Below are 27,953 nucleotides of genomic sequence, written 5' to 3'. Positions count from 1 at the left end.
TGCAGGGTGAGGAAATTCTTCTCCAGATATCCTCCAGGAGACTATTGGGGCATTATTTACACTACACTGAGTCCTTCTCTATCCTACCTGCCAGTGCTATAGTGGCATTTTAATTCAAGAAATAAGTCCTCAACAACCTACCACTAATATTACCTTGAAAGTCTATTGATGTAGCTCATCTGCTATGTCTCAAAGTCACATGTTACAACATCTAGGATTTTCTCTCCTTGTGTACATTTATATACATGTAAAATTTATATATATATATATATGTATATATATATACATATATATATATATACATATATATATATATACATATATATATATATATAAAATTTTGAATTATCAAAACCTGGCAGAAGAGTTTTCTTATGTATTTTGGCAAAAAAATGATTTTTTTCATATAAAATTTCATTTCAGCCTCAGAGTGTGTAAGCATGCTATTGTACAGTATTTGATTTGCAATGTTCAAAATAGTGACTTAAGACTGTGAGGGATTTTAGCTAGAATAAGGTGATTTTAATATTCTGAAGTCCATTCTGTATTGAGTTAATGAGATTGTTCCAACATTTCCTTCACAGAGCTGACACCAGGGAAGTAAGCAACTCATGTGAACTTGTTTGAATAATTTATCACAACATGTTTAGAAAGTTCAAGATAGCCCCTGGTTCATGTCTACAAAATCATAAGTGATTTTCATGTTTACAGAAAGTATATTTTCTTTTTTGTAGATATACATATGACTTAAGGAAGAATGATTTTCACATGGTGGTTAGCTTTTCCTCCATTTCAATGTGCTCCTTAAAAAGTTGCAGAGGGGGCACCTGGGTGGCTCAGTGGGTTAAAGCCTCTGCCTTTGGCTCAGGTCATGATCCCAGGGTCCTGGGATCAAGCCCCACGTTGGGCTCTCTGCTCAGCAGGGAGCCTGCTTCCTCCTCTCTCTCTGCCTACCTCTCCACCTAGTTGTGATCTCTTTCTGTCAAATAAATAAATAAAATCTTTAAAAAAATCTTGCAGAGGGGCTGCCTGGGTGGCTCAATTAGTTAAGTGTCCAACTCTTGATCTCAACTCAGGCCTTGATCTCAGGGTCGTGAGTTTGTGAGTTTGGGCCCTGTGTTGGGGTCCACACTGGACATGGAGCCTACTTAAAATTAAAAAAGCTGCACAGGACATAGCTGTTGCATGGGTGATGGTGTCTGATGGAATGGCACCAACATGCATAGGCTCAAGTTATTTAAAGTAAGTGAAATAATTCCTTTAATTATGTGAGAACAGAGAACCCAAAGGTTCTGGCAGCCTATTTCCAGTCAGAATAAAATAATGTCTACGTTTTAAAGTCCTCATGAGAGTCTTTATAACTCTTTTCCCCTCACAACTACAGACTCTGATTAGGCAAGCATCTATTGCAAAATGCCTGAGCATATCCTGAGTATCCACGATAAGACATAGTGAATGAAAGATCAAATACTCTCCTATTATAGGTACTCTTATTGATGGCACTGGAGTTGAGGAAACTGAAGCTCATGGAACTTACATAAATTATTCATCATCATATATCAGGTAAGTGGCAGAAAAAAGATTTAAAACCTAGTCTGTCTGGTCAAAATCCCATTGATTTGTATAATATTATATATTTTCTAAAATGTGCTTATTGGTATAACTATTAAAGTGAGAACTCTCAAAACTATATAGGTTAAGATTGAATACCCAGGAGAGGTATGAATATGTTGTAGCTCCCCTTACACTTTATCTGTGAATTTTCCTGGGTAATTCGCATCAGGGAGTCATATACCCATTTTCCCGAACTTTTAGCACTATGTAAAAACACAGGAAAAGTCCTCTTATTACAATGCTATATTTAGAACATTAATTGATAACATATATTATATGACACCAATTCAGCATGAAGGACTGAGACTGTAAATAGACTCAGAGAATTCCAAGTAGATCTCTGTATGGAAACTATTTCCGTATCATACACTAGCCAAATATGGAGCTGTACACTCTTTAGCAATTCAAACCTCCTAATTATCTCCTCACTTCACTGGTACCCCAATGTGCTGACTTTGATCCTCCCCATGAAACTTCCCGTTTCTGTTTGCCAGGCATTCCAGTTGTATAACACAAAGTTATTTGATCATTCTTGAAATCTAGGATTCCTGTCATTGCTAACCCTGACCTTCATAAGATCATCCACTTCTCTCAAACTTCTCTGATTGATTGATTTTAAAAGATTTAAAAATATCTGATTTTAAAATATTTATTTGTCTGAGAGAGAGAGAGGGCAGGGGGAGGGACAGAGGGAGAGAATCTCAAGCAGAGTCCCCACTGAGTGTGGAGCCCGACATGGGTCTCCATCCTAGGACACTAAGATCATGACCTGAGCTGAAACTGAGAGTTGGACATTTAATTGACTGAGTCACCCAGGTATCCCTTATTTATTTATTTAAGCAAATATTTACTGAGTGCCTACAATAAGGTAAGCCACTATTGATATAGGAGGGCTATATAAATTACACATGACAGGGTGAGTTCTTGAAATTATTATCTACTGAGATTTCTTTATATGTGTCCTCTGCCAGACTGTAAGCTTTGGAAGAGCAGGGATTGCATCTATTCTACTCTGCCATCTTCTCTCCCAGTATTGTCATGGCTGTCTGAAGTACATCTAGATTATAGCATTCTCATTCACCTGTCTTAGCACTAGAATTGCAAACAGTCTGTTCTTCACTTTGACTTTTCTGTAATTGTTTGTGTGTAAGGGACAGTTTTGCTGACAGTTTTGTCAGTTTAAAGATTTTACAAATCTGTGCCTAATAATATTATGTTAAAATGATGTTGATAAAAATTCAGTATTTGCCTGAAGTGGGTTCTCAAATTTGATCATAAAACTTTACTCATTGCAATTTATTCATTCATTCATCAGATAATATTGAGTGTCTATCATATACCAATCACTGTCCTGAAAACCTGTAGAACTCCAATTTCAAGGTTTTCATATCACCTACCCTTAGATATGGAATAGTATATGGATATAAAGGAGATTGTAAACAATAGTGTAAATGAAACTATCTCCTTCTCAGCAGTACAGTATCATAAATTACCTCATGATATCCTGCTTCCTTTAATGATTAGAAGTGAAATGTAAACCATTTCACATTCAAAACTCAGCAGACCATGTGCTGCAAAGCCCAAATGTTTATGATTTTATTATCTGAAATTCACTTCTGTTATGACTCATTGACACAAATAAACATATAGCCAGTGTCAGTACATATATGCAGATAAAAAATATACTGACAATGTAAATGAAGGGATTATTCTTTAAATATTACCACTCTAAATATTATCATTTAAATTTAGGTTATTTTCATCTGCAATAGTTCTTGTTTGGTTATATACATTATACAGATATATAGCAGCAATATGAATTATTTCCAGATACCTGGTTTATAGCATATATCATGTAGTAAACTTTATTTTCTCTAATTTTTTAAAATAGATTATAAATCCTTTTTGAGCAACACCAGGGAAACAGTGTCATAGATACATGCAATTTAGCTCAAAGCTTTATATAAAGCCTTGTTTGCCTTGCTAAATTCCCCCAAATCAGACTTAAACACTCTTCAGAACAGAGGAGAGTATTATAAAATTGGAAGAAAATTTACTGAAAGCTATTACAGTACATTGCACGTGATAGACTCTCACTTTTTGTTGACTATTTATTGATTTGATGAAATAAGAAGCAACTCAATGTGACCAATGTTATATATATATGCAAGAAGCCACAGAAATCTTTTTTTTTAAAGATCTTTACATTCTTTTTTAAAGATTTTATTTATTTATTTGACAGAGAGAAATCACAAGTAGGCAGAGAGGCAGGCAGAGAGAGAGGAGGAAGCAGGCTCCCTGCTGAGCAGAAAGCCCGATGCGGGGCTTGAACCCAGGACCTGGGATCATGACCTGAGCCGAAGGCAGCGGCCCAACCCACTGAGCCACCCAGGCGCCCCAAAGCCACAGAAATCTTAAGAGTTGACTTTTTCCTACAATTGAGGAGACAGTTACAAAATCAGGGTTTTGAGTGTTATTGACAGAAAATCTAAATGTACTAATAAATTTACACAAAATTTAACAAAGAGCTTCAGATCAACACCAATCAAGTCTTAGCACTCTAGAAGAGACTGGATTATAGTTGAGAATAAATCTCTACTTGGAAATAGGGAATGCTCATCTCATTCCTTGGAATCATGCAGGATATTATACTGAATTATCTCTAATTAATGAGAAATTCTTAACAACCCCATGAATATGGAATTTTTATGTTCAGGTATTTCAATTGCATGTGTATTTGCTAACATTCTTTTACATTAGTAGATTTTATTCTTTGATCACTGGCTGTCAGAAAAAATAGGGTTTTTTTTCTTACTCTTTTTTTTCCCCCACTGGGTGTTATGTGTAAACAATAAATCTTGGAACACTACATCAAAAACTAATGATGTACTGTTTGGTGACTAACATAACACAATAAAAGCAAGACTAGTTTTCTTATGAAGATAAAAAAAATCTTTGCTTTGAATAACATTTTTATCTCTTTTTATGCAATATGCCATCTACTTGATTCTCAGATATTTTTACTGATTAACAGCAGTTCTGCTTCTTGCCAGAATTCCACATTTCTATAATTTCAGACACTGATTTGTTTTCACAGACAATGATTTGTTTTCTTCCATTTCTCAGTCAAATATTTACTGACAACCTATTATTGTCAGAGCCCTGCCCTAATCATTAATACATGTAATCTTCCACGTACCATGCCATCCCACTAAATACTTAGTTGAGTTTGATCTCCCAGTGGCATACAAAGGGGTCATGTTATTGTGACATTTCCAGGCATCTTCTTATAGTTTATCACTATTTAATTGTTCTACCCCACTGTCTGAATAATGGAACCAACACTGTCTACCAGATAAAACCCTCTTGATTTTCTTTGCAACTGTGGTAGACAGAATCAAGGAAGACCCCCAGTTGACCTACCCCTTGGTAGCCATGCCCTTTTGTGATTTCCTACTTCTGAGTGTGGGTGGGACTTGTGACTTGATTCTGACTATAGCAAAAGTGATGGTAGTGCATTTCTGGGTTTACATTACATAGGAATTTGCCTTCTGTCTAAAAGAGTCTCTCATTTGCTAGCTTTGATGGAGCAAGTGGCTATGTTGGGAATACCAGGTGTCAAGGAACAGAGGGTGACTTCCAGCTAACAGCCATCAAGAAAATGAGGCCTTCAGTCTACTAATAATTTACAGGATACTAAATTGCACCAACAACCACATGAGCTTGGAGACAGATCCTTCCCCACTTGAGCCTCAGATAAGAACACAGTCCCAGCTGACACCTTGATGTCAGCCTTGTGAAATTCTAAAGCAGAGAACCCAGCTAGCTGTGCCCAGATTTCTTACCCACAGAAACATACAATAAATTGTGCTTTTTAAATCCTAAGTTTGTGGTAATAACTGTCACATAACAATACAAAATTAACACCAAGTGTTCTTCATTGATTCTACTTTTCTGCATCCTCTCTTTAAATACACGTGTTCCAAAGTTATATGCCTCAGATCTCCTAGTTTTCTCTTCCTAATTTCTATGTGCACTCTATTTTTATAAAGCTATCATCTCTTATTTTACCTAATAGATTCCAGTTAAATTCCATAACATCTCTCTATTTTTGTGTATCTGCCACCCTGTTTAAGAACTGCTATTTCAAAGATCCAATTATGACATTTTCCATTTAAAAAGTACTTTCCTGGGAGACTAGATGGCGGGGAAGTAGGAGGAGTCACCTTTTCAACCTGTACCCTAAAGTGAGCGATGAAACCAGTATTACCCTGATACAAAAGCTAGCTAAAGATAGTAATAAATTAATAAATAAATAAACAAATACAACACACTAATATACATCATGAACTTAGATTAAAAAACTCTCAACAAAATATTGCAAATAAAATCTAGCAATGTATAAGAATAATTATACAACATGATTATGACCAAATGGATTTATTCCAGGCTTATAAGTCTGGTTCAACATTTAAAAATTAATTAACATGGGGGTGTGTAGGAAGCTCAGTCAGTTAAGCAGCCAGCTCTTGATTTAGGCTCGGGCCATGTTCTCAGGGTCATCAGATGGAGCCCCACATTGGGCTCCACACTCTGTGTGGAGTCTGCTTGAGATTCTTTCCCTCTCTCTCTGCCCTTCCTTCCACTTTTGTACTCTCTCTTTCAAATAAATCTTTTAAGAAGTTAATATAATCCACTACATCAACAAGAAAGAAAAGAATCATAGCATCATATCAATTGATACAGAAAAAAATTAAAAAAATTCAAACACATTCATGATAATGACTCTTAACAAGTTAAGAATACAAAGAAATTACCTCAACTTGATAAAGAATATCTACAAAAATCTTGCAGTAATATAATACTTAATGGTAAGGCACTGGATACTTTTCCCTAAAAATTAGGAACAAAGTGGGGCACCTGGGTTGCTCAGTGGGTTAAAGCCTCTGCCTTCGGCTCAGGTCATGGTTCCAGTGTCCTGGGATAGAGCCCCATGCCGGGCTCTGTGCTCTGCAGGGAGCCTGCTTCCCCCTCTCTCTCTACCTGTCTGCCTCTCTGCCTACTTGTGATCTCTGTCTGTCAAATAAATGAATAAAATCTTAAAAAAAAATTAGGAACAAAGCAAAGATGTCAACTCTCACCACTTTTACTCAATGTAATATTGAAAGTTCTAGCCACAAAAAATATGCAAAAAATAAAAGAAAGACATAGAAACTAGAAAAGAAGAAATGAAATAATCTCTATTTGAAGATGACATGATTATTAACATAGAAACTCCCAAGTAATCTACAAAAAAAAATTCCTAGAGGTAAACAGGATTTCAGCAGAGTTTCAGGATATAAGATCAAAGCCTAAAAATCAATCATATTTCTACACACTAACAATGAAGGTATAGAAACTGAAATAAAAACACAATATCATTTATAATGATACTTATCAAAACATGCACAATATCTAGATGCTGAAAATCATAAATGTTAATGAAATAAATAGAAGAAAACCTGAATAAATAAACATGGAATATGTTTATGGATTGGAAGACGACATAGTTAGAGCTTCCCCAAACTTATTTATAGGCTAATGCAATTCCTATCAAAGAAAGTTTCTTGATAGACAGATATGTACAAGCTTATTCTAAAATTTATGCAGAAAGGTACAGGCCCTCCAATAGCTAAAACAATCTTGATAACGAAGAATAAACTGGGAAGAATCAATTCACCATATACTAAACCTAACTATGTAGCTATAGCAGTCAAAACAGTATGGAATTGGCACAGGCATAGACATACATATCAATGGACTATAACAGGGAACCTAAAAGTAGACTCACAAAATTATGCCCAACTTGTTTTGGACAAAATTGCAAAAGTAATTCAAGTGAGAAAATATAGTCTTTTGAACAAATGGTGCTAGAGCTATTAGACATACATTGACCCCCCAAACTTGACCTATGTGTCACACATTTAACTTACAGTAAGTTAAATGTGAAATGTAAAACTATGACACTTTAAAAAAAAAGTGGCATAGGAGAAAATCTTTGGGATTCAGGGTTTAGCAAAAGTTCATAAGCTTGACCTCAAAAGCAAAATACATAAAAGGAAAAACCAACAAATTTTACTTCATCGACGTTTAAAAAAAATGAAAGTTTGTTCTAAAAGCTCATTTGAAGAGGATTAAAATCCTAGGTATAAATTGGGAAAAAATATTTGCCAACTACATATTTAACAGAGTACTCAATAGTCAAAGTATGAAATATATAAAGAACTCTCAAAATTCAACAAAAATATTAGAAAATGTGAAAAATATATGAACAGACATATTACCAAAGAGGATATATAGATGTCAAATAAGCATATGAAAATATGTCCAACATCATTAGTTGTCAGGGAATTACAATATAAAATAAAAATGAGATATTACTGCACACTTAATCAGAATGGCTTGAAAAAAATAGTGACAACACCAAATGCTAGCAAGGATGTGGGGAAATATGGATCATTTATATGTTGCTTGTGGGAATACAAAATGGTACATTCAATCTAAAAAGCTTTTTGGCGATTTCTTTTTAAACTAAATATGCAAGGGCACCTGGGTGGCTCAGCTGGTTGGGCAATGAACTCTTGACATTGGCTCAGGTCATGATCTCAGGGTCCTGGGATTGAGCCCTATGTTGAGCTCTGGTCTCAGTGGGGAGTCAGCTTGGGATCCTCTCCTTCTCCCTCTGCCTCTCCCTAAACCCCCTCACTCACATACTTGCTCTCTCTCATGCACGTTCTCTCTCTAAAATTAATTAGCTAATTAATTAACTTTAAAAACCCTAAATATGTAGTATAATACAACCCAGCAATTGTATTCTTGGGCATTTATGCCAGAGAAATAAAAACATGTTCACACAAAAATACATTCCACGTAGCAACTTTAATTGTAATAGACAAAAACTGGAATCATTCCAGAATTCCTTCAATAGATGACTGGCTAAACAAACTGTGGTACAACCATGCCATGGACTAATACTCTACAGTAGAAAGGACTAAACTACTGATAAACACAACTTGGATGAATGTTCAAGAGAGTTATGCTGAGCAAATAAAAACCAATCCCCAAAGGCAGATTGGTTTTGCAAAATGTTACTACTTGGGGAAACTGATCAACAGGTACAGGGATCTCTATGTCTTATTTCTCACAGCTGCACATAGACGTGCAATTAACTCAGTAAAAATTTCATTTTATTTTTAAAATTTATTTATTTATTTGAGAGAGAGCAGAAGGAGGACCAGAGGAAAAGAATCCTCAAGCAGACTCCCTGCTAAGTGTGGAACCCAATATGGAGCTCAATCCTAGGACCCTGAGATCATGACCTGAGCTGAAATCAAGAGTCAGATGCTTAACTGACTGAGCCACTTCCTTGTTCACAACTGGAGAGTTTTTCTACACTACCATGGAGATGAGCAAGGTTTGTCTGATCAGGTTTGGCTATACAGTCCCATGACAATTTTGTAGGGCTTGCAACGTATCTACAAAGAGGAGATACACACTCTCGGTTTACAGTAGATGACAGTAAAATCATCAGATCCATTTCATATGACTGGCCTTTAAGGATGTTTAATCAAAGTCAAAGCAAAGTTTGAAAATAAATATTCCTGAAGTGCATAGAAGCTCATATTCACATATAGGCACTCAAAGAACTGATGTAATTATTTTGATCACTGCTCTTTTTAACCATCACTCTGTAAGGCTTTGCAGAGCACAAAACTAACATTTTCTCTTCAAAGATAATGGCAAAGTTGGACCTGCTTATAGTTTACCTATTAGATACTCTAATATATACCCATAGACATAGAGTTAAACTAGTGATGATCTCCATGTTCTAAACAAGACTGTGATTAGAAGTTGTTCTTTGCTGCAACATGCCTATAGGCCCCCTTACCATGATATTTTCCCCTCTCCTCTAAAATCAAGAGCTGCTATTAGCTAACAAGCCTTCACTTCCTATGACTTTGAACCTAAACTACTTACAATGGAATATAATAATGATGATGATAACTACATTTTTTTGATAACTACAATTTTATAACTATTACTTGTCAAGCTCTAGAATCATTAAACAAATAATTTGCAAAATTATTTTGGAATGAATAAGTTACAGGAATAAAAGACACAACATAGGGAACATAGTCAATGGTACTGTAATAGCACTATATGGTGACAGATGGTAGTTACAGTTGTGGTGAGCACAGCACAGAGCTGTCAAATCACCATGTTGCACACCTGAAATTGATATAACACTGTATATCAACTATACTCAAATAAAAAATTAAATTTTATTTCAATTGTGGAGATAATATTGAAAATGAAATTTAAGGTTTTATGATGTGCACAATAGAGGGAGCTAATCCATCCTGAGAGGTAAAAGGCTTTCTGTTTAAAGAAACATTAAACTGAGAACTAAAGGATGAGTAGTTAAGCAAACATGGGTAGAACAAAAGTGAATAAAACATTCCAGGCAGAGTAAAAATAATCTGTAAAGGTGCAGAAGTCAGGAAGAAACATGGAACATTTAATGAAGTTAAGAAAGCTAGAGATAAGGGAAAGAGTAGAAAGAAAAGAATCTGAAGATGAAAGAAGGGTCCAACTGATGCTGAGAACTTTAAGTTAATGCAAAGCTTGTGTTTTGTTTTGTTTTTATAAAATGGAATGAAATAAATTGGATGTGAGATTAGATTGCAAAAAAGGGGTATGTATGGATAAGCAAAGACCAGGTAGGAGGAGGCTACTAAAATCATGTAAATCAGAAATGATGGTAGCTTGAATCAAGATGGTAGGAGATTCTACAGGGTGGGCATATTCTAATTATTTTGGATGTAGTACAGACAGAACATGGTGATGGATAATATGTGGAGATAAGGGGAAAGGTATGGATCAAGAGTACCTTTAGGCTTCAGACTTACGTAGTTAGATATATGGTGGTCATGTTTGGAGAAATTGATATCTTTCGTGGAAAGATTGGTTCCATCTCAGACAGTGTCTGAGATATCAAAATGAAAATATGTAATAAGCATCTAAATAAGGATCTTGAACTCAGAGAAGTCTGGCCTAGAAATCTTTATTTGAAAATTTTTTTTAAGAATAAAATTCCCAGGTGAGATTACCTAGGAAGAGAGTGGAGTACCTAGAGGGCCTAGAACAGAACTCGAAGGAATGCTAACATTTAAGTATAAGGAGGTGAAACATGATCCCATAAAGGAGAATAGCAAAAAAGAAAAAAATAACACCCAGAAAAGCAAAAGGAAATGAAAAATGTGTGCTGGTCATAGATACCAAGAGTTTGAATTGTGAAATTTGGTCACATTTTATGAAAGGTCAATTAAGATGAGGTCTGGAAAGTGTCAATTGGATTTACATATAGTATCTTTCTTTCAACATATCTATACTACTACTGCTACTACTACTACTAGTACTACCACCACCACCACCACCACCACCACTACGACTTCTGCTTATAAGAAAAACTAACACATATTGAATACTTTGCATATCTTATCTCATTTATTCCTCATAGCAACTCTATCATTACTCCCATTTTACAGAAAAATAAACCAGGACAGAGAGGTTGAGTAATGTGTAAAAATCATGCTGTTAAGTAAATGGTGAAGTTGGGAGAGGGATGCAGATCTGTCTTAATTCACCACTGATAAATTTAAAACTTATAGTATAATGCTTCTTCCCACAGAAGGAAAACAGCACATAAGGAGGGCAATAGTAACAGACCAGGAGCTGAACGAGTAATGGACCAGAGATTGGAAAAAGAGTTGTAGGAGTACGAAAGGGTAGAAAGGTGAATTTATAATAGTATGCAATCCAGATTCTACTTAGTGTTGAGACTGCAGATGAGAACAGCTCCTTGAGACAACACACCTTTAAGGTAGGAATTTCAGTCCTGGGTTCCTTTGTTCAATTCATGAGGCACAGAATTGAACTTTTGTCTTCTGCCCTAGGCCTTCTCTAGATACCTAACAGATTATTTTTATTTTTTCCCTTTAACATTCCAGAGTTTTACTAGATATACCATTGTGAGTTTTACTAGATATACCATTGTGCTTATTGTTATGGGTTACTTTTCCCAGGCCTGCATTGTACCCTTCCCAATACAGTATTAGGGTCTTTTTATTTCATAAAAGTTTTATTGAATTTTTTTAGAATTTATTCTTTTTAATTGCTTTAATTTTTTTCTTTGGGAATCCTATTTTATGAATATTGTTAGTAACAGTGTTTTATGCCACAAGACAATAGCAAAAGTAATTTTAAAAACTCAAGAAAAGAAATATGAAGAAATAATTTTACATCAAGCTAAGAGGAAACAAGAAATTGAGGCCTCCCCTTGCTAAGAATAGCTAAGTATATGTAGGAACAGGCAAGTCTAAAATTTCTTGCAAAATATGCAGGGCTTATTTGAGAACAGCAGCTAAAACTGGAAGGAATTGATGGGGTTCAGGGCAATTTGACTCAGAATTTGCTACTCTGGCATGAGGATTATTTTGGGCTGATGACAATAAAGTTGCCAGAGAGTCAAGAAGAACTTTTCACCTCCCCCAACAACTGCCTAAAAGAATTTAGATAGATAGGGAGCCTGCACCAGGAAGAGAGTTATTACCAAAACTAACTTTTTTTTAAAAACATGAGAAGGACTGCATGGCACAGCAAACATTTGCTAACCAAACATTTGTTCTTTCCATTGCCTTGTGAATTGTTTTCCTCACCTTTGAAGGCCCACACACTTACCCCCTTCTCCTTGGTTCAGGATGGCATATAAGCCTCAAGTGCCAATGGGTGAGTCTCATATTTTTATGGGACCCTGTATTACATAATTAAATTTGGTCTTCTGTTCATCTGTTTTATGTCTATTTAATTATTAAACCAGCCAGAAGAATCTAGAAGGGTAAAAACTATTTCTTCCTCTACAAGGTTTTTTGCACAGTCCATTCTGTAGGTAGATATGAAAAGCCTCTTGTAAGGTCTGAAAAGAATAGTCTGGGTCCTATGAGCTCTCAAATCAAACCAGGTGAACTTTCTCTTGAATTCTTTTTATCTTCTCTTCGTTTATTTAAGTTTATCCTTTTCACATTTTATTTCACTTAAGAACTATCACCTGTAATGTTTATTTGCTCCTGTAATCCTTCTCATTTTAATTTTGAAATGCCTTTTATTTATAATCACTTTCTGGGTATAATCACATTATCCTGAATTTATCTAATTCAAATTTGCATTGTTCTTTCATATCTTTTATTATCTTGCTAATTCAACTTCTTTTGAAATATTAAATAACATATTATATTTGTTCTGTGGATATGTCTTTCTACCAATGATTTTACTTCCTCTAGTGATATTTTCTGATCCTTATTCTATTTTTAAAATTATGCACTGGTAGCGTATTCTTTCATGATAATGTTCTAATTGTTTTTATGTTAAATTCAGTCTCCTAAAGAGAATTTTGGGGGTGTGAGTTAGATTTTCTTACTTCATGGCTATGAAGTTCCCTCTCTTTGATTTTTACAGTGTTCAAACTGAATGAGTATGCATTTTCAGTAATCTCCTGGCTCTCTTTCCCCACTGTTATGTAAATGATCTCTTTCCTTTGCTCCTAATATCCCTGTTTTTTTTTTCTTTTAAATAGACTTTTTAAATTATGTTATGTTAGTCACTATAGAGTACATTCTTAGTTTGTGATGTGGTGTTCCATGATTCATTGTTTGAATATAACACCATGAGAGACTGTGTTTCTCTTATTTTTTTCAAGATTTATTTAATTTAGAGACACAGAGAGCAGGCACAGGGGGAGGGGCAGAGGAAGAGGGAGAGAGAATCCTAAGCAGACCCCACGCTCAGCACAGAGCCTGACAAAGGGCTCAATCCCATGACCTTGAGATCTTGACCTAAGCCAAAACCAAGAGACATGCTTGACCAACTGTACAACCCAGGTACCCCATCCTTATTTCCCTGAATTGGGATTCTATTCCCAGGGATTGCACTTCAGTTTAGGGCTTTGTACTGATTGATACATTATGAATGTATTTTTAAGTTAGAGTCAACAAGATTTGCTGATCATTAAGTGGACTGTGAAAGAAAGTGGTTCAATGATGACTCCAAGGTATTTATTTGGCCTGAGAAGTGGAAGGATGATATTTCCTCTAATGAGTATGGAAGAGATGGATTGAAGAGCAGACTGAAGGGCAGAACCCATGGGGATTGAGAGTTCAGGTTTAAGCATGCTAATATTAAGGAAAACATTAGACATAAAAGTGGAAATATCAACTAGGCAGTTGAGTCTGGAATTTAGGGAAGCTGTCAATGCTGAAGATATATATTGGGGCACTGTCAATAAATATACAGTTTTAAAACCATGAGACTGGTTGACCCAAGGGGGTGAATGGAATTTTTACTATGTAATTAGATAAGAGATCCAAGGACTAGCCTTGGGTTACTCCAAAGAAAAATAAGAAGAAAGATCAGTGAAACAAGGGTAAACTAAAAATATGGTGCCTTAGAAGGTAAAGGTAAAAAAAAAAATCTCTAGGAGAAGTGATCACTTGTAACAAATGTTGTTGATACCTGCATCAAATAAAATGTACCTACAATCTCAATTATGCTCACTTTATCTCATCTTGTGATCTCTCATTAGTTCTTCCTCGTTGATATACAAATAGAAAAACTGAAGTCTTGACTGGGGAAGCAGCTGTTTCAAAATCTTAGAGCTAGTTAGAGGCAGGCCTAGTGTTAACACTCAAGTCATATTACACCCAACCTAGTGTTGTTTATTGCTAACACTCAGCATTAAATAATATAAGTTTCCTTCCTGAGATGTCTGAATTATATTAATGAATTGATATTTTCAAAACTGTAAAACCTTTAGTGACTAAACATGTTTAACAGTTCATTTAATCTAGGGCAGGTGGAGAGGGGCTCTCATGGAGAGCCTTCCTTAAGAACTCAAAGAAGGGGGCACCTGGGTGGCTCAGTGGGTTAAGCCTCTGCCTTCAGCTCGGGTCATGATCTCAGGATCCTGGGATCAAGCCCCATATGGGGCTCTCTGCTCAGTGGGGAGCCTGCTTCCCCCTCTCTCTCTGCCTGCCTCTCTACCTACTTGTGATCTCTCTCTGTCAAATTAAAAAAAAAATCTTAAAAAAATAAAATATAATTAAAAAAATTTTTTTTTAAATTTAAAAAAATTAAAAAAAAAAGAACTCAAAGAAGGATCCTAGATCATCTGGAATCTCATACTGCCAGATACCCAAAAGTCCAGGGTGCAGTGAATTACAATAATCAATTCTAAAAATAAGGAGAAAAAGTACTAATTAGCCATTCACATGTCTTTGAGCACAGGTCATTGTCTGGTAATATTGTGAAGATGATGAAAGCATGTCTTAGTGTCCAGCTGTAAGATAGTTATTGAGCTATAGATACAAAGGGGATGGTGCTCCAACATGGATTTTGAAATTCAGAGATGGAAAAAAATAGTGAAAACAATTGCCTCGAATAAAACCCTTCCTGACACTGCAAGGATTAATCAAAAATGTTTCATGAAGGGGCACCTGGGTGGCTCAGTCGTTAAGCGTCTGCCTTCAGCTTGGGTCATGATCCCAGGGTCCTGTGATTGAGCCCGCATTGGGCTGCCTGCTCAGCGGGGTGCCTGCTTCTGCTTGTTTTTCTCCTGGATTGTTCATACTATCTTTATTCACTTGTAGAATGTCTTCCTATATATTGGATTCTAATCCTTTCTCCATTGGGTATACTGGACATATCTTCTCCTAATCTATTGTCTTTTATCATTTTCATTGTATCTTTATCTTTTTTTTTTTTTTTGGTCACATGAGTGTTTTAAATTTTGATGTCATCATTTTAATTTTAAATAAATCTTTTAAAAGAAATTGGAGGGGGAGACAAACCATGAGAGACAGTGGACTCTGAAAAATAATCTGAGGGTTTTGGAGGGGCAGAGGGTGGGAGGTTGGGTGAACCTGGTGGTGGGTATTAAGGAGGGCACGTATTGCATAGAGCACTGGGTGTGGTGCATAAACAATGAATTCTGGAACACTGAAAAGATATTAAATAAGTAAATAAAAATTAAAAAAAGAAATCCTCTTTATCCACACAATCATGAAAATATTTTATCATATATATTTATACATGTTTAAAGTTTTTTGGTTCACATTTAGGTCTTACCCAGTTGGAATTTATTTTCATGTATGATGAAAAGTAAGGATTTAATTTTAGGGTTCATGGTTTTTACTTATCTGGTAATGAACTGTCTAAACACCACACTTTTAAAAGTTCATCCTTTCCCTAATAGTCTCTAATACTACCTCTGAAACATAACAAGTTCACTTATGTAAGTTACTAGCACGTTCAATTTTGTGAACTGTAAAATTGAAATAATAATATATCTATCTGCTTTATTGTAGGGAATTGCTAGAAAGTCTGTCTCTATGGGCCAAGAGGGAGAAACTGCAATGTTTCAGTAACCCTTTGGATTTTTTTTTCTATATTCACCCTCTGGTTTCAAGACAACCATCAAGTTAATGGAAAACTATATTGCAGAATGATGAGAAGTAATTCAGGGTTAGAAGCAATAGGTAGTGCTCATTATACTGTTGGGAGGTCAGGGCCACTTATTAAGGATATAAGCTATACCTAGATTATAAAACAAACCTTGGTCACTGAACAGCAGTCTAACTTTGAACAAGGTAACTAATATTTCACAGAAGTTTTGTTATCTATTAAATGGTCATAACAATACTCCCAAGGTAGAACAGGTATGAAAAATAAATGAGACATGTATGCAAAATGGTTAGCATGGTGCCTGGTATAGAACAAGACATTAGTAAATACAAGTTTCCCCACTTAAAAAGGATGAGCACTTTTTCATGTGTCTGATAGCCATTTGTATGTTTTCATTGGAGAAGTGTCTGTTCATATCACTAGCCATCAGGGAGATTCAAATTAAAACCACATTGAGGTACCATCTTATACCACTTAGAATGGTCAAAATTAGCAAGACAGGAAACAACATGTGTTGGAGGGGATGTGGAGAAAGGGGAACCCTCTTACACTGTTGGTGGGAATGCAAGTTGGTGCAGCCTCTTTGGAGAACAGTGTGGAGATTCCTCAAGAAATTAAAAATAGAGCTTCCCTATGACCCTGCCATTGCACTACTGGGTATTTACCCCAAAGATACAGATGTAGTGAAGAGAAGGGCCATCTGTACCCCAATGTTTATATCGGCAATGGCCCCGGTCTCCAAACTGTGGAAAGAACCAAGATGCCCTTCAACAGACGAATGGATAAGGAAGATGTGGTCCATATACACTATGGAGTATTATGCCTCCATCAGAAAGGATGAATACCCAACTTTTGTAGCAACATGGACAGGACTGGAAGAGATTATGCTGAGTGAAATAAGTCAAGCAGAGAGAGTCAATTATCATATGGTTTCACTTATTTGTGGAGCATAACAAATAGCATGGAGGACAAGGGGAGTTGAGGGAAATTGGAAGGGGAGGTGAACCATGACAGACTATGGACTCTGAAAAACAATCTGAGAGTTTTGAAGGGGGGCGGTGAGAGGTTGGGGGAACCAGGTGGTGGGTATTGGAGAGGGCACAGATTGCATGGGCCACTGGGTGTGGTGCAAACCAATGAATACTGTTACGCTGAAAATAAATTTAAAAAATTTTAAAAAAGGATGAACACTTACAATCACATCTAACAATTCTGTTTACTCAGTTTCATAAATTTCCTTCCATTATTTTGACAGTTTCCTCCCTCTACTTGTTGAGCAAGTTCTAAAATGTAAGAATTATAGAAACTGTAACAAAGGAGTAGACTTATCATGGAATGCTGTCTGCAGCTGCACTGTTGGAAGAGAAATGTATGCAAACACAACTTTTCAAAGTCAGCATCCACTCTTCATCCTGAGAAGGTATAGAGCAGAATGCTAAACTAGCAGCGGTTCTCAAACTTTATCATGCATCAGTGTCCCCTGAAGGAATTAAACACTTTGGGCCATGACCCCAGAGATCTGGTTCTGTAGATCTAGGCTGAGATCTAGGAATTTGCATTTCAATAACACAGTCCAGGGAATGCTGGAGCTGCTAGTTCAGGGGCCCACACTCTTGAGAACTACTACTCTGTAGTGTCACTACATGTGTGTTTTTGCCATTAAATACTCCCTGATATTGTTTTCTCTGAAATATGCTGCACTGGAGAAATTTAGTTACAACTTTATATGCAATAGCCATATCAATCAAGAGAAGATTTTAGAAGAACATATTGTATGATAATTATGTTATTTCAAGTCAATTTGTGACGCTGTTTGTAGAAAAGAACTATTTAAAACTGAGGCCCAAAAAAATTGTTGCATTTCCAACTGGGTAGAAAATGTGAATTCTTTTAATACTACATTTGTCCAACTCATGTGGTCAAAGAAACCACAATAACACTTTCATAGCAATCTTATTAATATTAAATCTCCAATGGAAATGCACAAGCAAAAAACTGGATTGGGAGAAATGCCTGCTGGGACTAGTTTTAGATAATGGAAAACAAAAGAAAATCTGTTTCTGGTAAAATGTGAAACTGCAATCTAATCAGTCCAAGAGACAGCTTGGGTCTAGTTAAAATAACATTGCACATGGAATCAAAGACTGTGTCTAATTACCTAATATTCTAGTAACCACCTATATAAACTTGGAAAAGCATTCTAATCACTCTATTTTCAGCTCTCTAATCTGTAAAGTGGGGATGAAAATTCCCAATTTAGAAGCTCCTTATAAAGATCATGCAAGGTGTATAAATCTACTTTTCAAACCCTAAAGTGCTGTCAGTATTTAAGCATCATCTATTAGTCAGTGATATCTGATGCTTAAAACATTCTCCTCTATAATAATAAGTGAGAGAAGGAGCAAGAAAAGTGGCCAGCACTAAGATCCCCAAGATTAGGGCTGCTAGATTTAGCAAATAAAAATATAGGATAAAGAGTCAAATTTGAATTTCCCTTTAACAAGTGATTTTTAAAATTTTTCTTATTATGTTTAGTTAGCCACTGTATCATTAATTTTTGATGTAGTGTTCAATGATTCATTAGTTACATAAAATACCCAGTGCTCATCACAAGTGATTTTTAAATACAAGTATTTCCCATGCAATATTTGGGATTTACATATACTAAAACTTTTATTTCATTTGTATTAAATTCAAATTAACTCTGTATCTATTGTAGGAGATCATTGATAAAATGAGACTGCTGGTGGGCCCACAAGCTAGACCCAGGCAATCTGAGGTTCATTACCCCCTCCCATGTCCTTGGAACATGTATCCCCTTTACCTTCACTGCCCAGAAGCTGCCTCAAGGATATGGATGTAGCCTTGAGATAGTAATGTGGTATTGAGACCATCTGGACAGCATACATGACAGAATCCTATTAAGGCCTCTATATAAAGTCTTCAGATTCTGGCAATTGGGTGCAGACATCTACTCATCTTGTAGCCATCCAAGATAAGCCTCATATATAAGTTCCCTTATTAAAACTATCACCCACCAATTTGAAATGACCTGCCTCTTTCTTTGGTCTGCCCTTGCCCTCCATGTACAGGGTCCAGTTTTGAATTTTTTTTTAAAGATTTTTTTTTATTTATTTGACAGACAGATCACAAGTAGGCAGAGAGGCAGGCAGAGAGAGACAGGAGGAGGAGGCAGGCTCCCCGCTGAGCAGAGAGCCCGATGCAGGACTCGATCCCAGGACCCCGAGATCATGACCTGAGCCGAAGGCAGAGGCCTTAACCACTGAGCCACCCAGGCGCCCCTCCAGTTTTTAATTTTACCTGGGGAACTCCCAAGGTCATGAATCAAGAGTATCCTCTATTTTGTCTAGTAACTCTACCCAATAGTATTTCATTGCTAGAGATCAGGAAAAGATGAGCCAATGTTTCCATTCTCTTTACACCTCCAGGCCCTTCTGCAAACCCAGCCTCTAGCTCCTGCATGTGAATGACCTCTTTCAGGGTAAGGGTTGTTCCCATAGCTCTTACACCACTTCAATGGGCATGTCTAATTCCAGGAATTCTCCATTTGCTCCTACTGCTGCCATTAGTCCTTTTTTTCAGCTGTCTCAGAGAAGGTGACTTCTAATCTGATTCTCTCAGCAACTCTGTGAGGCCTTGAGCCAAGTGTTACACCATATTCATTGAAACAATAAAGAAGCTAAGGTTCTGAAAATTAAATGAAATATACAATATTGGGGAGAGTTAAAACTAAATGTCTTTTCTTGAATGTGTACCTAGGGTTCTTTCCATTCTACTCACATTCCTGGCCCAATCCCTGACACCCTACTTACTGCTACCACCAAAAAGAAGAGAAAAAATGGAAGGTATTATCTGGTCATACAGGTAGAAGTGAACTAAGAAATCAGTAGGCATTAATATGTATAAATGTAAAGTAATTACATCAAGGAATTGACGGTACCTCACATAATGGCTCAAGGTAAAACAAATCCATCCATTTCAACTAATGTATCTTAAAGATTCAGAAGACCCACTTGAGAGCTTCCACAATTTTCCATGGCTTATTAAGCACACCTGACTTGCTAATATGGCCAGTTCAGCCATGTATACAGAAGACAAAAGAGCAGGGTTTTCAGTACTCAACATAGCAACAGGTATTTACATTTGTGCTTCCAAAATTTTTGTTTGTTCACTTTGGAATTTTTAGTTATCCTGGTACAGAAAAAAATATGTATATGCCAAAATGGAACCTAAAAGCCATATGGATTTCAAGCTTTGGCAGAGCATTTCACAAGCAAGTCTCAAGTACATGCTGGATGTTTTGTCATTGCCTTTCTATCTTCTCTTTTCCATGAGGATCACATAGCAGAGAGCTCCTCACTCCTTGGAAAAACCAATATTGCCATTACCTCCTATAGTTCTGTCTTTTCTTTAATTTCTCTTAAATTCTGATAAGGCAAGTACTCAAAGTCTAGTTCATACCTGAGCAGAAAGATGTGTAAAGAACATATAAATCCTGTACAATAGTGGTTCTCCAAATTTGCTGCATATTAGAATAAATTTGCAGAGATTTTATTTTTTTTTATTATTATTTTTTTTAATTTGCAGAGATTTTAAAGCACTAAAGCCTGAGTCTCCACTTCCTTCCCTTTCAAAATTTAATTGGTCTGGGTGTGGTCTGGTTATCCAGGTATTTACTTAATGGCTCCCTAGGTCTTTAAATGTGCAAACAAGTTTGAGAACCACTAATTTAGGAAAGCTTGGATATAAATTAGAACCACTTGAGGAGGTTTTAAAAAATCCCCAATTCTCAGCCTAGACCTCAGACCAAGGAAATAACATCTGAGACTGGGACCCAGGCATACAATTTAAAGCTGTCAGGATGATTGCAATATGAAGCCAAGGTTGAGAACCACTTTTTTAGCTATAGTGGCTTTTCATGTCTTTTTCTTGGCATTTAATTTATTGGAAGAGAACAAAGGACAATAACTTGTTCATCTATTTAAACTTACATTTGAACACAGTGAATTCTGACTCATCCTGAGTGCTTGGAAAGTATTTGTTTAACGCGTGCTGATATTTGAAGATTTTAGCACATTGAAGACATAGTGATTCCAATACATAGTTAAATATACTGTCCTGACATGATGGCTAACAAATTATCATATCTCATTCGATCATCTGTCATCTACCTATCTATCATCTATCTATCCAATCATATATACGGTGGATACCAATGAAATTAGGTATGAATATATGATGTTAATACAATGTACACATTCTGAATCTCTGAATTTCACTTTTCATATAACTGCTAAGATTAAATGGAAGTGCTTGTACATGGTCCCTATAGTTTCACCCAGTAGTCAAAACAAAACTACATATAGGTGATGCTCTATCTTTCTGACCAACTCTGGATTGTCATATTTAGCAGGAAAAAGAAGAGAAAAGGAATCCAAATTAAATTTAAATTTCAAAAGAACAACAATTAATTATGTTTAGTATAAGTATGCAATATTTGGGACATACTAAAAAAATGTCTACCCTTTGTTTCTATGAAATTCAAATTTAACTGTGTATCCTGTATTTTATCAGAGAACCTGAGACCAGTCCAGAGTGTTGGGCATACAAGTATCTTTAAAATAAGAAGGAAGAAAAGTAAAAATACTAATAAAAACATAACTGATGGTTACAAAACTGCTTAGATGTTATCTTTCAAAATTCACCTTACAGTCACCTAATAAAAATAAGATTTTAGTTATAAACTTCTATTTTAAATTCAATGTCTAATGATTTTATAAGCCTATCAAGCATAAGGCTTTTAGTTTAGGATGTAGTTAAAGTTTGGTAGGTGGTAATTAATCACTCACTGAAGCACTGTAGTTTTCAGAAGCAATTTACTTTAGGTTTTCATCCTATTTAGCATTAGGATGTAGATTCAGGAAATAATTATCAACCTTACTTAATCATCAACAGAATTATAAATGGAATATCAGCAGACAAGATAGGGCTAACCATAAAATAAAATGTATTTAAAAACCATTGATGAAACTTACTTTAACATAACATAACAAAATGATATATAACTCTTTCAATGGGTAATACATTTATGTTGATATCTATTTTCCTTTTAAAAAAAGATTTATTTATTTATTTGAGAGAGAGAGAGAGAGAGAGAGAGAGAGAGAGGAGGGGCAGAGAGAGAGAATCTCAAGCAGACTCCCTAAAGTTGTAGAGCCTGATGTGGGGCTGGGTCCTATAACTCATGATCTGAATCAAAATTGCAAGTGGGATGTTTAACCAACTGAGCCATCTAGGTGCACTGATTATCTATTTTCTATTTAAAAATCCCACTGATGTGGGGAAATAAAAATACAAAATACTGCTTTAAAAGCTCGCTAAGTGTAGAGGACTTACTAATAAATTTGAGAAAAGGGATTAGGCAAAACACTTGCTTTTGAAACATACCTATTCTATAAGAAAGGTCACATGAGAACACAGATAGACTGGGTTTAGAACTGACTACATCAGTGGTTGCTGACTAGCAATATGAATTTCACTTGAGAATTTGTTAGAAATACAAATAATTAGGCTTCTACCTCAATCTACTGAATCAGAAACTCTGACCCAGAAGACTGCTTTGAGAAGACCCCAGGGAGGTTCTAATGCATCCTAAGGTTTAAAGACAAAGGTTTGAATCCTGCTTCTGTCATCACCAAGCTGAGTAACATACAAATCCCAAATATACAGAATTTCAAGTCCATCATCTCTAAAAGAAAATATCTACATTGAAGGCAGGCTTGTCATGAGAATTTAGAGAGATAATAAACATGAAAACACTTTGTAAATCCTAAATACCATAGAACATCCAGTGCTCATCACAACATGGGTGGAATCATTGACCACTACATCAAAAACTAATGATGTACTATATGCTGACTAATTGAACATAATAAAAACACTAAAAATTTAAAAAATTTAAAAATAAAAGACTGTATAAACATGAATAATCAATTATCTATCATGTGGAAACTTAAAACAACAAAGATTTTGAAACTTGTAATGATACTTGTTCAATATATGATAAAGTATGCATGTTTGTTCTCATTACTTCTGGTATTTTGATTACTAAATAACAGATACATTAAGGAAAAAAATTCAAGATTAAAATGATCTTGGGACTTAAGTTATTGATTCTGTCTGCTAAAAGCATCCTATTTAACATTAAATGCTTTACCCAACCCTATATCCCTTATTATCATTAATAAATGGAACAATTCTAGTGATGATTTCCTATATATGTGAGCACATGGGGGAGAACGTATAGTGGGAACTAGGTTTATTGTGCTCAAGGATTAGCTTTGCTTTCACTCCTGGTGTGATTTTAGGCAAGTGCCTGCCCCTCTATACATACTGATTAGTTTGACAAGATGAGCGCAGTGAGTACTTTAAGCTCTAAACACTATGCTGCGTATATTTTAACATCTTAATGCATCCCACCTTCTTTACTATTTTATTTTATTTTATTATTTATTTCCTTCATTTTATTATTAATTCAAATTAGTTAACATATAGTGTAGTGTTGGTTTCAGGAGACTTTAGTAATTTATCGCTTACATATAACACCTATTGCTCATCCCAACAAGTTTTTTCTTCAATACCCATCACCCATTTAGTCCATCCTTCCACCTACCTCCAGCAGCCCTCTGTTCTCTTAACTATGAGTCTCTCATGGTTTGCTTCCCTGTTTCTGTCTTAATTTATTTTTCCTTCTTTTCCCCTATGTTCATCTGTTTTGTTTCTTAAATTCCACATATGAGTGAAATCATATGGTATTTGTCTTCCTCTGACTTACTTTGCTTAGCATAATGCATTTTAGTTCCATCCACATTATTGAAAATGGCAAGATTTCATTCTTGAGTTGAATGTTGAGTAATAGTCATATATATGTGTGTATAGGTATATACATATATCTATATGTGTATATATCTATACATACATAGATATATATGTGTATATCTATACACACATATATACACATGCCACATCTTCTTTATCCATTCATCAGTTGATGGACATTAGGCTCTTTCCATAATTTGGCTATCGTTGCTAATGTTGCTATAAATATCAGAAAGCATGTGCCCCTTCAAAACAGCACTTTTGTATCCTTTGGCTAAATACCTAGTAGTGCAATTGAGGGCTGTAGTGATTTTTAACTTTTTTTTTTAAATTTTATTTTTATTTTTAACTTTTTGAGGAACCTCTATACTATTTTCCAGAGTGGCTGCACCAGTTTGCATTCCCACTAACAGTGCAAAAGGGTTCCCCTTTCTACATATCCTCACAAAAATCTGTTGTTTTCTGAGTTGTTAATTTTAGCCATTCTGACAGGCATGAAATGGTATCTCATTGCAGTCCTGATTTGTATTTCCCTGATGATGTGTGATGTGGAGCATTTTTTCATGTGTCTGTTGATTATTTGTATATCTTCTTTGGAGAAATGTCTGTTCATGTCTTCTGCCCATTTCTTAACTGTATTATTTATTTTTTACATCCCACCCTCTTCTATTGCCAGCCAGAAGCTTAGTGAGAATTACTCTGATCCCATTCAACTTATGTAGACTTTTAAGGATTCCTAAATGGAATATCTTTCTTAGAGTCCAGGAGATTATTAAAGAGAAGTGAACCTCTAAAAGCATTTATCTTTTTAAAATGTTTTCAGTGTATGCAGACCAAATATTTCATCTGACCAAATTCAAAACACAAAGACTTAGAAAAATGAGCTCTCAGCTCAGTCCTCCACAGCTGTGTCACTGCTTCCTGAAACCTAATCTCTATTCCATGGAGACAGAGGGTTCCATTTAGTAGGTGTGTTGTTTTGCCACTTATAGTAAAAACCCTAAGTAAAATATACTTTAGATGACTACTTTAAGCAAGAAAATTTCAAAGTCAGAGGCAAATCTTTTTCAAGAGATACATAATCAAAAATCCGTATTTCAAGAAAAACATGTTGACTTTGAACATGCAAAGAAATAAAAATTCAGAAGTATTAATTAATGTATAGGCATCTGTCCAGAATATTCATTGACTAGTAGAGGAGTATCCATTTTTTGCTTCAATAACTTCAGGGAATTCTCAGTGCTTAGAAAATGCAGAGGGATGTTGAGATCTATATTTTAACCCTTTTAAATTACCATTTTAAGAAGCTGTACATGGTAAGTTTTCTCATTAGAGAAACATTTTTTTGACCATGTGCTGTAGTTCACTTTAAACCGAAATATAAACTATCATTAGCATATGTTTAGAGAACACCATTCAGCCATGTCACAAAAGAAAAATATATATAAGCATTATCCATGTAGATTTTATATATATTATAAATTGTATTTTTTATTTATGCCCACATCTTCTTCTAAAAAGAATCCTAAGGAGAAAGTAAGTTAGACAATATATGTTTATTGAGTGTTAACTGTGTGTTTAGTACTAGAGTAGGTGCTTTAAATGCAATGGCTAATAAAACATATATGGTCTTTCCTGTCACTAAGCTTATACTCACTTGAGAGAGAGAGAAAAAAAATTTAAATACACAAATTAATATAGAAATAAAGTCACAATAAGTTAATTGAAGGAAATAAAGGGTATAGGAGTTGCGAATTGAATAGGGATCTAATTAGAATAGTCAGGAATAAACTCTGTGGATACTGTTGAGGTGAAACATGAATAACAAGGTGAAAACAAGTTTAGTATGGAGCCGCCCTGAGAGAAAAAAAAAACAAGACGTCTTTCTGAATGAAGAGAATAATGACCAGTAGAAATGAAAACTAAAGGAATATAATAGTGAATAGAATTCCATCCTTATCCTTACAGAACACATAGTCCCGCAGGGAGTACAAATATTAAGCAGATAATAACCAGTAAAGATAAATAAGTCGGTCAGGTACTGTAATGGAGAATTATAGGGCACTTCGGGGGCATAAAATAATAGAGTGCCAAACCTGAATTGTAGATTATCAGGAAAGTCTTCTTCGAGACAAAAATGTTTAAATCTGAGAATTAGGGGGCAAACTAATAAATTCCACATGTAACAGAAAAGGACCATAAAAATGTCTGTGTAAGTATAGTATAAGGCCTCAGGGAAGAACTACAAAGTAACTCTAAGTTAAAGGCTATGCCTAATCATTAGTATTCTTTTCATTATGATAATCTTACCAACCCCAAAATTCCGGTTATAATTTGGCTTTGGTGGAAAATGAGCACATTGATATCAGTCAAAAGGCCCCTATATGGTTAATATTCTTATTGTAACTTAATATAATTTCCTTTTAATTATAAAAACTTAATTCAAATATAGAAATTCTTATCAGGATTAGCTAGGTTGGCAAAACAAAACAAAACAAAAGCAAACTTTGCTTAGAATCTCTAGGTTATAAAAAAGTAATTTGGAGCATTTCCAAAGAAGATTATTTTCTACAAGTGTAGGCACCATGAGAGCCATGTGAATTTTTGTTTTAATGAGGACTTGTCTTTTTTTTTTTTTAAGATTTTATTTATTTATTTGACAGAGAGAAATCACAAGTAGGCAGAGAGGCAGGCAGAGAGAGAGGAGGAAGCAGGCTCCCTGCTGAGCAGAAAGCCCGATGCGGGGCTTGAACCCAGGACCTGGGATCATGACCTGAGCCGAAGGCAGCGGCTTAACCCACTGAGCCACCCAGGCGCCCCTGGACTTGTCTTTTTTTAATAGTTTTTTTAAATTAATATAAAAAATATATAACTTTATAATTTCCATTTTAGCCATTTAACAGTTCAATGGCATTAATTACACTCACAATATTATGCATCCATCACTACTATTTATTTCCAAAACTTTTTCAGTACCCCAAACAGAAACTCTGTAATTACTAAATGATAACTCCAATTTTACCCTCCACCAAGCCCCTGGGAGCTCTTATCTACTTTCTGTTTCTACTAATATTTCTATTTTTGATGTAAAATATTTTTGTAATTGTAGGCAGCTGAAAACTTTTTATGTATAAAAAATTGGAACCGGGGCACCTGGGTGGCTCAGTGGATTAAGCCTCTGCCTTCAGCTCAGGTCATGATCTCGGGGTCCTGGGATCGAGCCCCGCGTCGGGCTCTCTGCTCAGCGGGGAGCCTGCTTCCTCCTCTCTCTCTGCCTGCCTCTCTGCCTACTTGTGATCTCTGTCTGTCAAATAAATAAATAAAATATTTTAAAAAAATTGGAACCGTCTTATTGATACATCTCTGAACACTAACTGCACACAGTTGTTATTTGACTTTCTCAAGACTGAGTATGAATACTTATACTATAAAATTCTTAGGCTAAAAAATAATCTCAATATAAGAAATAAAGGACAATAAATATATATGGTGTAATGTAACAAAGGAAAACAAGAGTTTGGGATTCAAATGAAACTAGACTTTAACTTGGTTGTGCAACTTACAAAATATCTATATATATTTGAGCAATCTACTTAACTTCTCTGTCTCTTTCATCATATGCATAATGGATAAAGTTGCTGATGAGTATAAAACAGAAAGATACCAAACTGATCATCATGGAATAATTTAAAAATTGGCTAAAGAAAAAGGTACAGAATTCAGTGATAAGCTTGATAACCTAAATCTCTCTCAGCTAGGTCCAATAATGCATAATATTACTTGCCACTTAATCTCTTTCACAATGCCCAAGAATTTAAAACCCATAATGGGGTCAACTATAGTTTCTCAGAAATCCCTTCTATCATTCACTACATAAAAGTTCTTTG

The sequence above is a fragment of the Lutra lutra genome, chromosome X (genome assembly GCF_902655055.1).
Source record: "Lutra lutra chromosome X, mLutLut1.2, whole genome shotgun sequence".
In the NCBI taxonomy this organism is placed as follows: Eukaryota; Metazoa; Chordata; class Mammalia; order Carnivora; family Mustelidae; genus Lutra; species Lutra lutra.
This window is presented reverse-complemented; position numbering follows the sequence as displayed.